This window comes from Pan paniscus, chromosome 9, assembly GCF_029289425.2.
Source record: "Pan paniscus chromosome 9, NHGRI_mPanPan1-v2.0_pri, whole genome shotgun sequence".
NCBI classification, from domain to species: domain Eukaryota; kingdom Metazoa; phylum Chordata; class Mammalia; order Primates; family Hominidae; genus Pan; species Pan paniscus.
In genome coordinates, this window is record NC_073258.2 from 104,688,698 (window position 1) to 104,701,584 (window position 12,887).

The following is a 12,887-nucleotide window of genomic DNA, read 5'->3' on the forward strand; positions in this document are numbered from 1 at the left end:
GGAGAGACAAGGAAGAGATAATCTCCATTTTTGCCATGTGAGGACACAGCAAGAAGGCATTTATCTATAAATCAGAAAGAAGCCTCCTACCAGGAACTAAATTGGTAACTAATCTTGGACTTTCCAGCTTCCAGAACTAGAATTGTGAGAAATAAATTTCTTTTAAGTCACCCAGTCTATGGTACTATTATTATAGCAAATCAAAATGACTAAGACATAAGGGCATGTATCCCATTCATGAGGGCTCCATAATCATGACCTAATCACCTCTCAAAGGGCCCACTTTCAAATATGATCACACTGGGGATTAGAACTTTAACATGTGAAATTTGGAGGAACACAAACACTCAGTCATCACAGGGCAGTTTTCCCGGACTGGCCTCTTCTACCTGGGCACCATACTCCTCACTCAGTTCCCTGTTTCATTCCCTTTCCTCAGAGCTCCTACTATTCTCCCTTCCATACTGTCCTCAATATTACCATCCAATATATACACCCAAGTTTTCAACTGACCAAAAAACATACATGCTATTAAATTATATTGACAATACCTACCTTACATAACATAATTTACATTAAATGAAGCTACATTTTACTTAATCATCAATTTTTGTTTCTCATAAGCCCATTTTTAACAGAAGTAATACAAACGCACTTTTTACCAACAATAGTTTCCAGACATGACAACTAAACCCCTGACAATACAACCTTGATAAGTTGCCAACTCCCCCACACCCTTGGTCTCTAGCCATTGTCTCTTCTCAGATAAACTTTAACACAACCATTAGCCTTGCTACAAATTAAATGCTTGGTCCTGGTCATTTGTGGAATTATTCCAAATAAGTATATAATGTCAACGATTGAATTTTTACTCTTTCATAAGCATTTTAAGCTATCTTCATTCAAGAAAGATTGGTTGACTATGAAAATACTGACAGCTTAACACATCTGCATTTCATCAGTAATACAGAGACACAATATTCCTAAGAATGTATTCTATCTGGAGAGATAACCTTGCTTTGTGCTTTAGCAAAAGGTGACTTGCTTCTTTTCCTTGAAATGGTGAGTGCTATCTCACAGAAAAATTGCAACTGTTCATACAAGATGAGTTTTGAAGAGGGAGCTTCTTTGAAACGGTGATGAATCACATAGCAGGTAGGAAAAATGATTAAAGGACTCAAAATAATTTTAAAACTCCTTAAACCTAGTAGTTCTCATAAGATGTTTGACACCATGTTTTGTTGGACAAATAAACAACTTCAGCATTCAATGTTGTTCTTCCATTTTTTAAAGATGACTTCGAACCTTTACCTTAATAACTTTTCCAAGTAGAGGATGAGACCCACTGTTGGCCTGTGAAGCCAGAGATCACACACACATGCAGACACACACACACACACACACACACACACACACACACACACACAAAGGGATATGGATACGTTTAAAAGAAAACCAGATGAAGCACTCCAGCACATAAGCCACTGGATTCCTGAGGCTTGATTTCTCCTACTCATCTTATTCTTATGTCTTGAGAGTTCCATTTTCTGACTTTCAGATCTATTGCTTCATGAAGTCCCTGGCACAGGATTTTTCAGAAGCTCTCTGACTTTTGTGCCTCCCAGTTCTGACATAAAATTACAATCAAGGTACATGTTCAGGCAATGGATTCACCTTATGAATTTTAAGACACGTCTGGAGAACAAAGATGTACAATAGCCACATGTCGAGGGTATGTACTGAGGAAGGGAACTGCACACAGGACCAGAACATGCACCCCCTGTGCCTCTGGGCCCACTCTGGGTTTTACTTCTTGTCTAACATTAGACTAGTTGATTCATGCCTTCATGGCAGGTGATTTTGTTCAATACAAAGAGGAAAAAATTCAGTGTCCTTCACTTCCAAGACCAGTTCCACCACAAAACAACTAGTGAGAACTTAACTTCTGAAAGTTGTTAAATATTGCAATGGGGTTGTCATTTATTGAGATGTGGTTAATTACATATACTTAGGTAGAGTCAGGAATTTTTTGATGAGTTTATAAACTTCATAAAGTATGGTTAGTTAACAGTTTGTTTTTATTTAATTCTCCCAATAAAAGTCCTTGCAACATGAAAAGGAAAAAAAAAGGCAGGAATTGTTTCACAAAATTTATGGATTTAGTCAAATTGAATCCTGAAGGCAATATATCTATATTAATATTTGACAGCACATTACTGAGAATTTCCAAAGTCTAAGGGTATGAGCTGGGTTTATCCACCCCTCTTTAATTTTTACGACTCCTATGTCATTACTAGCTCACTGAAATATTAATTAATCAGAGACCAATATATTGTTAACGTTCATTGAATTTTCCAGTTAATTGCAGGTTAACTAGAAAATGGTTTGTGTTTCAAACTTTACTGAAATTCTTACTACAATGCCCAATTTTATGACATAATACAGAACCCTTTATTCATTATTCAACAAATAGTGGTTGAGGGCTTGCTGTCCTGTGAATCAGTACTGAACACAAGAGACACAGACCCAAGAGACTTGGCCACCCAGGAGTCAGAAAGGATGACTCACCATTGCAATGAGTGGGCCACAGAGTCTGGGCTATGTGACCTGCAGTTTATGCCAGGGCATCCCAGAGGAGAGGCGTCCACACGGCCCGAAAACTAAGGGAGGGTGAGACTCGCAGGAATGAAGGACCTTCCAGAGATAGGAAAATGCCATGTGTGAGGCATAATTGTATTCAGGGACCTATGAATAATTCAGCATGCATGGAGTATGGTAAGAATGGGAAATAGTGAAAGGTGAGAGTGGAAGGTTATGCTAAAGACCATGGACAAGGATCCTTGTCTTGTAAGCAAGGAAATAATATAATACATTGTGTATCTCAGAAAGGTCTCTTAGGCAGGCTTGTAGGGGGCTGATTAGGAAGGGAGAGGGGAAAAGCTAAAAGCAGGGAGATGAATTGGAAGAATATGGTGGCAATTTAGGTAAATGTTATGAGGCTCTGTACTGGCTAGTGATAGAAAGGAAAGGTAAGATAGGAAAATACCTCTTTTAGATCAGTGATTTTCAGTGTGATCCCATGAACAGTAACATTAGCATCACCTGTGAACTTGTGAGACCTGCAAATTGGAGACCTACTGAATCAGATCTCCAGGGCTGGGGCCAAACACACTGGTTTAACAAGCCTTCCAGGTGATTCTTATTCTAAAGTTTATGAGCCACTGCAATACATTGATTTATAAGATTTTCTAACTCATTTGATGTTAGGAGAACAGGATGAAGGACGCCACGTAGATGTCTTGAGTATCTGGTTAAATGTTTAGCAAATTGTACCATGGATGACTCAGGGTCTCAGAGTCGTTGTTTGACACATTACTTAGGATTTTTATGGGAACAGGAATAATTTACAGATATATATATATATATACATCCTACTATTGCTTCTCAAATGAACCCCAACAGCTTTTGTCTGCAGTATTCTACTAATGACCTCTCCATGCTGAATCCAACAGTTATTTCTAAATGGCCAAATGTGCTTTTTAAAAATGTCTATTTATTTTCAGGACTTCTATATCAGTGACACAGATAGCTCAGTCAAATTAAGATAGTTCAAGGAGAGTCTATTTACAAAGAGACAACTTACCAAGGCGCAAGTGTGGCGTAGAGGAAGAACAGGTGATAGGGCAGGAATTTGGGGCCATCAGGAATAGAACTTTCACCACCTTTGAAAAGATGAGGGCAGGAAAAAAATTCCTCTGAATTTCCAGAGGAAATAGAGTCATACACTGCAGGACAACTGGGGAGGAGCAGTGGCTTTCTGGTCACAACCAGGCTGAGGCAATTGTACAGGGAAGGAATCGTGAATACATTCCCTAACCTAATAGTTCTCAAAATGTTGCCTCCAGACCAGCAACATCACCTGAGAACTTGTTAGAAATGCAAATCCACAAGTCTTATCCAATAATTAGATAATAATCAGAAACTGGGGGTGGGGCTTAGTACTTTAACAACCCTTGCAGGTGATTTTAAAGAGCCACTGATTTAATCTCATTCCTTTCTTTCTAATCTTCTATTGGGGCTCCTTCCCACTGGCCAAACCCAAGCAGACAATGGACGGAATGGAAATCAGTTTCATTAAGATCAGCCTTCTTGGAGACAGCCAGGTGGAAAATGCTGAAGAAAGCACCTGGCCAGGCAAATGCATGACACTTTAGCACAACCTCACATAAATCAGTTTTCTGCAACCTCACTGGCTGCTCCTGCTGGTTTCTTGCTATTCTCTGACCTTCTTTTTTTTTTTTTTTTTTGAGACGGAGTCTCGCTCTGTCGCTGGGCTGGAGTGCAGTGGCGCCATCTCTGCTCACTGCAACCTCCGCCTCCTAGGTTCAAGGTCTCTGACCTCTTAATGAAGGATGCCCCAGGGCTCAATCTTTGAGCCTCTTTTCTGTCTACTCTCACTCCCTTTGTGATTTCCTCCAATCGCTTGGCTTTAAATGCAATCTCTTATATACCAACAAACTTTCAAATCACATCTCCATACCCTGGACTGGTAAATCCAACTGTTGACTTGACTTTTCTACACACATGGTTAATAGGCACCTCTAACTTACCACGTCCAAAATTAAGCTCCAGATCTCCCCCTATAGCCAAACCTTGTCCTGCCACAATATTCTCCATTTTAATTAAAGGCAACTCTATCAAACTTCTCTCAACCCCAAAACCTTAGAGTCATCTTTGATTCCATCCTGTCTCTCCCATCCTGCCTATCCGTAAACAAAATTTGGCAGTTCTATTTTTAAAAATATGTCTAGGATTTGGTCACTTGTTACCTTCCCTGCTGCTACTACAGTGTTCCCAGCCACTATCATCTCTTGACAGCATTACTGTTGCAATAACCACCTTCCAGTTTGTCTCCTAGCCTCTGCCCCTACCCACTTCAGTCTATTCTCAACATAGCCAAAGTCGTTTACATATGAGACAAATCATGTCATTCCTTACCTCAAAATCGTATGGAGATTTCATGTATCAGTCAAACAACATTATGCTGCAGTATCAAAAATAGAAACAACGTTAGCTAACACCACAGATTTTTTCTTTCTTTCTCAGGCAATATGTTTAGTGTGGGTAATGAGGGGCTCTGCTCCACACAGTCACTCAGCGAACTAGGGTAGTAGAGGCTCTGCCTTGACATGTACTTCCATCCTCTCTGTAATAGGGAGAAGGGGACTAGGCAATATGCAGTGACTCTTAAAGATTTTACTCCCACCCAGACTTGACACATCTCACTTCCACTCTCATTTTAATGGCTAAAGTGAGGTGCCGTGCTGTGCAACAAACCACCACAAAATATCAGTGCATGCAACAATAAGCATTTGTTTGTCATGCCTCTCCAGGCTGGCTGGGGGTCAAGTGATTTAGACTGGGCTAGACTAGGTGGTCTGCTTGAAGCTGCATGTCCTCTGGGGCAGCTCTGCTCACCATGTTTCTCATCTTTCTCCTAGATTCAACAAGCTAGCCAAGACATGTTTTTTTGGGGGTGGTGGCAGAAATTCAAGAGAGAAAGCCCCACTGGGCAAGCATATCTCAAACCCTTGCTTGCATCATGTGTACTTATATCCTGTTGTCCAAAGCAAGCCCCATGGCCAAAACTACAACCAAGAGTCAGAGAACTATATTCTGTCTATAGTGAGGCCAGGCAAGGGTGTGAAAGCAAAGAAAGGGTGGAAAAATTGGAGCACTAACCCAGTCTCTCACACATAGTCACACCTAACTTTAAGGGTGCAGGAAAATATAATCCTCTATATGCATGGAAGGACAACTGAAAATATTTGTTGACCACCCCTTGAAATCTTTTGTGGTGAAAATCAAAGTCCTTACAATGGCCTAAAAGTTTCAATAAAATATGTCTCCCATTAACTGCCTAACTTTATCTCCTACCATTCAATCTAGCTCACACCATTCCAGCCCTTTACCAAGCAAGCTTCTACCTCAGGGCTTTTACACTTACTGCTCCCTCTGCTTGGAACACTCTCTCTTTTTTTAAATAAAGATATTTGCATGACTTTCACCTTATGTCTTTTGGGGCTTTTATTTCAGATGACCACCTTACAAAAATTGAATTATCCTCCTCTACTGATCCCCTTTCCCTGCTTTTATTTATCCATATCCTAAAAATATTTCCTTCTCACATACTATAGACATTTTACTTACTTGTATGCCTTCTGTCACTATAAGCTACACAAAGACTGGAATTTTGTTGTGTTTTGTTCACTATCCACAGCACCTATAATTGTGCCTGGCACATAGAGGAGTAGGCATTTAGTAACATTTTTGTTGAATAAATGAATACCCTGAAAATTGGTATTTTTCTCATCGGAAACAGTTATTGCCTTTATATTTTGAAAGTTGATTCTGATGCCTTCTAAATCCAATTCAGCCTATTCGGACTGGCTGGTCCCTCCACATTAACCTAGAACTTCTCATTTGGCAAAGGCACCTTTCTGGAATGAATGAGGAGATCTCAGAAAAAGACAGAATTGTATTGCTTTCACCATCCTCTAAAGTCAGTGGTTCTCACATAGGTACGAATTTTTCTCCCCAGGGGATATTTGGCAATGTAGGGAGACATTTTTTGATTGTCACTAATGAGGGGGAAAGAGTGCTACTGGCATCTAGTAAGAAAAGGCCAAGGATGCTGCTAAACATCCTGCAATGCACAGGACAGCCCCATAACAAAGACTTTTCCAGTCCAAAATGTCAACAGCTCTGAGCTTGAGAAATCTGTTCTAAGGGGAGTGCAGAGGTTCTGGTCTTGGCAGCTCTGAAAGTTGTTTCAGATAAATGTTTTATTACTATCAGTGTTACACTATAAGTACTACACAGGCAAGAAGTGAGATGGGTTTATTCATTGGTGTGTGCTGAGCACCTTGTACAGTGCCTGAAACATAATGGGGTCTCAAAAATAATTGTTGAATGCATTAATGAACAGAGATGTCCTATTAAAACACTAAATATTATGTTGCATTATGCTGATTATTAAGCCTTGCTTCACTTCCTTTACTCTATTTTAAGATCTGATTTAGACCTATAATAGTCACGGCCCTGTGGCTTTCAGTCTGTTTTTAATTTCTACGAGAACAGAGAGGAAAATCATATGAGTCTCAGTCTTGTGCAAAGGCTCATATATTCCACTAAAATGTCTGCAGGAGAAAAAAATGTTTCCTTCTATGGATAAAATAGGAAATGAGTTTGGTTCTTGTAGAAACTAATGTGGTGAAATTGAGGTATTGGAATTTAGAGAATTATTTTTAGTTTGTTTTTGAATCCATTTTGGGGTAAATAGTTGACCAAAATATTTCCTTTTTTTGTTTGTTTCTTCTTTTTTTTTTTTTTAAACTAATATACTTGCTGATTTCGTCTGGACTTTTTTTCATTGCAGGCTTTGGATGAGTGCAAGCTGTATTTCTTAGCAAAGCTAATTTGTTTATCGCTCCTTGTCAGGGTTTTCTGTAACTGTCAAGTGTCTTCATTTAGCCATGTTTGTACATGTGTGTATATAGGGACAGGCAAATTGTAACATAAGCCTTCAGTTTTTATTTATGTAATGAACAAGATTATATTTAGTGTTCAGATAAGGTTTAAATGGGGGTTTCAGTTAATACCCAAAGTTATTTATTCCTATGTGTCAAGGGCAATCTTTCCCAGGAGACCCAGAAATTAACTCTTTTTTTTTTTTTCTTTAAGAAAAAACCCAACCCTAGAACCTAGGATTTAGTAAAACACAGTGAAAGTCTGAAGAAAACTATGGATTCTCCTGTTCCTCAACTCTTTTCCTATCACTGTCTTCCCAATTAGCAAAAGACTCCAACAATCAATCACCTAGGAGTCTGGCCCAGATCCATGGAGACATTCCTGATTCCTCTCTTTCCCTCACACTCCACATTTAAAGCTTTGCTTTTCAAATATATTCTGAAACTACCTGCTTCTCACTTCCTCCACTGCTGACTCTCAGATGAAACCTGCTCTCCCTCCTGAGCCTATAAATGGTGTCTCAGCTTTTACTCTTGCTCTCCTGCAGGCCATTCTCTACACCAGGGATCTTGTACCAACTTGTCATATGACTTATTTTCCCTGCTCAAAACTCTCTAAGGACTTACTGACACATTTAGAATCCAAACTCCTTACCATGACTGCTAAGATCCCATATGAACTGGCACTGCCTAATTCTTTCACTTTTTGTCTTTCACTGAGTTCCTTGCCCCTTCCACCCTAGCCGTCTTGCTGTTCCTCACACCATCCGAAGCTTGTTTCGAATTCAGGGCCTTTGCACTTGCTGTTCCTTTTGCCTGGAGTGCTCTTCTTCAAGATATTTCTGCCTATAGTTTCCTCACTTCCTTTAGGTCTCAGCAAAAATGTTGCCTCCTCAGAGAGGCCTTCTGTCACCTATTACCATAGCATGGTCTAGATGCTCTCAGGAGACCCCAAAACCTGTGAAACTAACTTGTGCTTGCAGCTGTGCTTGCTTACAGATAAGAAAGCAGAATGCCAGAAACTGCGAGTTAGCCACAAGACCAACTAAGTGCAGAAGTGCTGCCTTGACTTGAACTCTTGCATAGGTGCGCTGAACTCATTTCTTGCTTCATTACCATACTAAAATCTCCACCCAGCAGGGAGAAATGTACCTTGTTAGGCACAAAAGGTGCTGGGTGCAAACAAAAAGACATGACTGCACACACTCTTTTCCCTCCTGGAAGAGCCCACGTTTTTCCAGGAATCCCTGCCCCAGTCTCCACCTACCTGTCCAGGGAGCCCTTTAAATCTCCCCCTACTTGACTTCCAGGGAGATGGTGCTTTGAGCACGAGCTCCCCTCCCCTTCATCATTCTTTGATCATGAGTAAAGTTTCTGTTCTGCTTTACTTAACCTGGTCTGGTTCTATTGGCACAAATGACACTGGGCAGGGAAAGAACCCATTAGGATCCAATAACCTCCTGGGAGGGTCAGTAACACTTCCTTTGCTCTTCTAACTTGCTTTGTTTTTCTTACCGCCCTTATCATTATATGAAATTATATATGTGTTTATTTCCTGTGTCTATCTTGATGCAAATTTTATGAAGGCAAAAACATCGTGCTGTTCATTATCTTGTTCTTTGTCCCTAGTGCCTAGAATTATGCTTACAACGTAGTAGATGCCCAATTTCTGTCAATTAAATGAATAAAGCTTGACCAGAATGTTCAATGATGACCTCAGGGTCCATGCTTGGAATTGCCCTGTAGATGAGAAGGCTTCTTAGAGCAAATTCTTTAGTTCTGCCTCCTATGCAATGGCTTAGACAGATGGTATTATAATATGATTAAGGATGTGGGTTACAGAAGAGTTATCTGGAGTTTACTACCTATTGACTTACTTTGGAGAAATCTCTGTCTTCATTTTTTTATACTTATGAAGCACAATAAATATCATTACATTGTTTCTAATAAAAAGCTTTACTATCCCAGCACTTTGGGAGGCTGAGGCAGGCAGATCACGAGGTCAGGAGATCAAGACCTTCCTGGCTAACATGGTGAAACCCCATCTCTACTAAAAATACAAAAAATTAGCTGGGCATGGTGGCCTGCACCTGTAGTCCCAGCTACTTGGGAGGCTGAGGCAGGAGAATGGTGTGAACCTGCAAGGTGGAGCTTGCAGTGAGCCAAGATCGCACTACTGAACTCCAGCCTGGGCGACAGAGTGAGACTCCGTCTCAAAAAAAAAAAAAAAAGCTTTAGTATATATTAATGTATTTCATTTTCATAAAAGTCATGTATTAGAGGGTTATGAAAATTAAACATATGTGAGCTTCAGAAAAATTCCTGGCACATTGTAAAATGGGCACTACCATTACAGTCCATTTCCATTATTCACACCTTCTGTATTTGCATATTTACCTACTCAAAATTTATGTGTATCCCCCAAATCCATGTGCGTGGTTTCTCGTAGTCATTTGAAGACATGAGCTGATATGGTTTGGCTCTGTGTCCCCACCAAAACCTCATCTTGTAGCTCCCATAATTCCCACGTGTTGAGGGAGGGACCTGGTGGGAGATGACTGATTCATGGGGCAGGTCCTTCCTGTGCTGTTCTAGTGATAGTGAATGGGTCTCATGAGATATGATGGTTTTAAAATCGGGAGTTTGCCTGCACAAACTCTCTTTGCCTGCTGCCATCCACATAAGATATGACTTGCTCCTCCATGCCTTCCTCCATGATTGTGAGGCCTCCCCAGCCACGTGGAATTGTAAATCCAATACACCTCTTTCTTTTGTAAATTGCCCAGTCTCAGGTATGTCTTTATCAGCAGCATGAAAACAGACTAATATATGAGCAGAGCTGTTAAAAAATTGAGTTACTCATGTTCCCAGCTGAGGAAGGACAAGGTGACACTGCCTTCTTGTTTCAGCTCTCATACTGTAAACGAGTGTCCTTTTCACAGTTGATTTACTGCCATGTTTTTAACACTTTTGTGCTTTTTGTTGAAGATTTTGCCATTTAAAATGGCTCCCAAGCATAGTTCTGAAGTGCTCTTTGGTGTTCCTAAATGCAATAAGGCTGTGATGTACCTTATGGAAAAAATATGTGTTAGGTAAGCTTGGTTCAGGCATGGGTTATAATGCTGTTGGCCATGAGTTCAATTTTAATGAATCAACAATATATATTAAATAAAGAATTCTTAACCAGAAACACACAATAACCAAGTAGACTGGTGGACTGTCTGAAAGTTGATGAAAATGTGACCAGAGGCTTGCACAACCCTAAGCCAGGATTTCTCTGAGCAGCAGTGAAAACAGTATTTGCTAATTCAGTGAATCTGGCAACTTCATAGAACACAAGTGCCACAAACAACAATAATTTAATGTACAGTTGTCCCTTGATATCCACAGGAGATTCGTTTCAGGACCCCTGAGGATACCAAAATCTGGGGATGCTCAAGTCCCTTATCTAAAATGGCGCAGCGTTTACTATAACCTATGCACATCCTCCCATACGATTTAAATCATCTCTGGATTACTTATAACACCTAGCACAATATAAATGCCATGTAAATAGTTGTTATACTGTGCTGTTTTAATTATTATTTAATTAAATTAATTAATTATTTTATTTATTTTCGAGATAGAGTCTTGCTCTGTCACCCAGGCTGTAGTGCAGTGGAGCAATCTTGCTCACTGCAGCCTCTGCTTCCTGGTTCAAGAGATTCTCGTGCCTCGCCCTCCTGAGTAGCTGGGGCTACAGGAGTGCACCACCATGCCTAATTTTTGTGTTTTTAGTAGAGACAGGGTTTCACTATGTTGGCCAGGCTGGTCTCAAACTTCTGACCTCAAGTGATCCGCCTGCCTTGGCCTCCCAAATTGTTGGGATTACAGGTGTGAGCCACTGAACTTGGCCAGTTTTTATTATTTTTATAGTTGTATTATATTTTTCATGTTTCCAAATATCTTTCATCTGCTGTTGGTTGAATCTATAGATGTGGAACCTGTGGATATAAAGGGCTAACTGCAGTTCTCTTTTCACTCACCTATCAACTCCTTGAGATAGTGGTTTTCACTCAGCATTTTCATTTAATCACAATTCCTCCCTCCAAATATCTTATCATCTGACTCACATTTCCACCATGTGACATTCTCAGAGAACCAGAGACGGGTTTGGCCAGACATCAGAACTAATGAGAAGGAGGGACTCCCTCAGGACTTTCTGTGTGTTTGTGTCTTTCTTCCTTCTTTTCCTTTATAGTTTAACTTTCTCTAGATATTTAGCCTACATGGCAGGGAGTATGGCTGCCAGTAGCCATTGATTTTCACATCCTACCATCCAAATAACCAAGGAGACTGTCTGAATCTCTCCTCAGGCCCATACATCCTGAGAAAGCTTGAGTCAGGTGCCCCTGGCTGTGACTAGAACGTGTGTGTGGTACTGTGAAGTGTGTAGTATTCTGGCTACAACTCTGGGTGATAATTAAATCTACAACTGCATAGCCTAATACAGTAGCCACTTGTCACATGTGGCAATTTATATTTAAATGTTAATTAAGTAAAATTAAATAAAATTTAAAAATCTTCAGCCACACTGGTCATGCTTCCAGTGCTCAGCAGCCAAGTGTGGCTATTAGCTGCTCTCTTAGAACAGATATAGAACATCTCCATCATCGCAAGAAGTTCTATTGGACAATACTGCTATAGATGAAGAGGAATCTCTCAGAAAAGAGGTTAGGGTTAGAAAGGAGTATTTCTTACCATTTGACCCAGCCATCCCATTACTGGGTATATACCCAAAGGATTATAAATCATGCTGCTATAAAGACACATCCACATGTATGTTTATTGCGGCACTATTCACAATAGCAAAGACTTGGAACCAACCTGAATGTCCAACAATGATGGACTGGATTAAGAAAATGTGGCACATATACACCATGGAATACTATGCAGCCATAAAAAACGATGAGTTCATGTCCTTTGTAGGGATATGGATGAAGCTGGAAACCATCATTCTCAGCAAACTATCGCAAGGACAAAACATCAAACACCGCATGTTCTCACTCATAGGTGGGAATTGAACAGTGAGAACACATGGACACAGGAAGGGGAACATCACACACTGGGGCCTGTTGTGGGGTGGGGGAAGGGGGGAGGGATAGCATTAGGAGATATACCTAATGTTAATGACGAGTTAATGGGTGCAGCACACCAACATGGCACATGTATACGTATGTAACAAACCTGCACGTTGTGCACATGTACCCTAAAACTTAAAGTATAATAAAAATAAAAATAAAAGAAAGGAGTATTTCTGAGCAGATAAATCTGTAGGTGTTTCTCATACCTTCTCTGCCATAGTCGATAAAACTGACC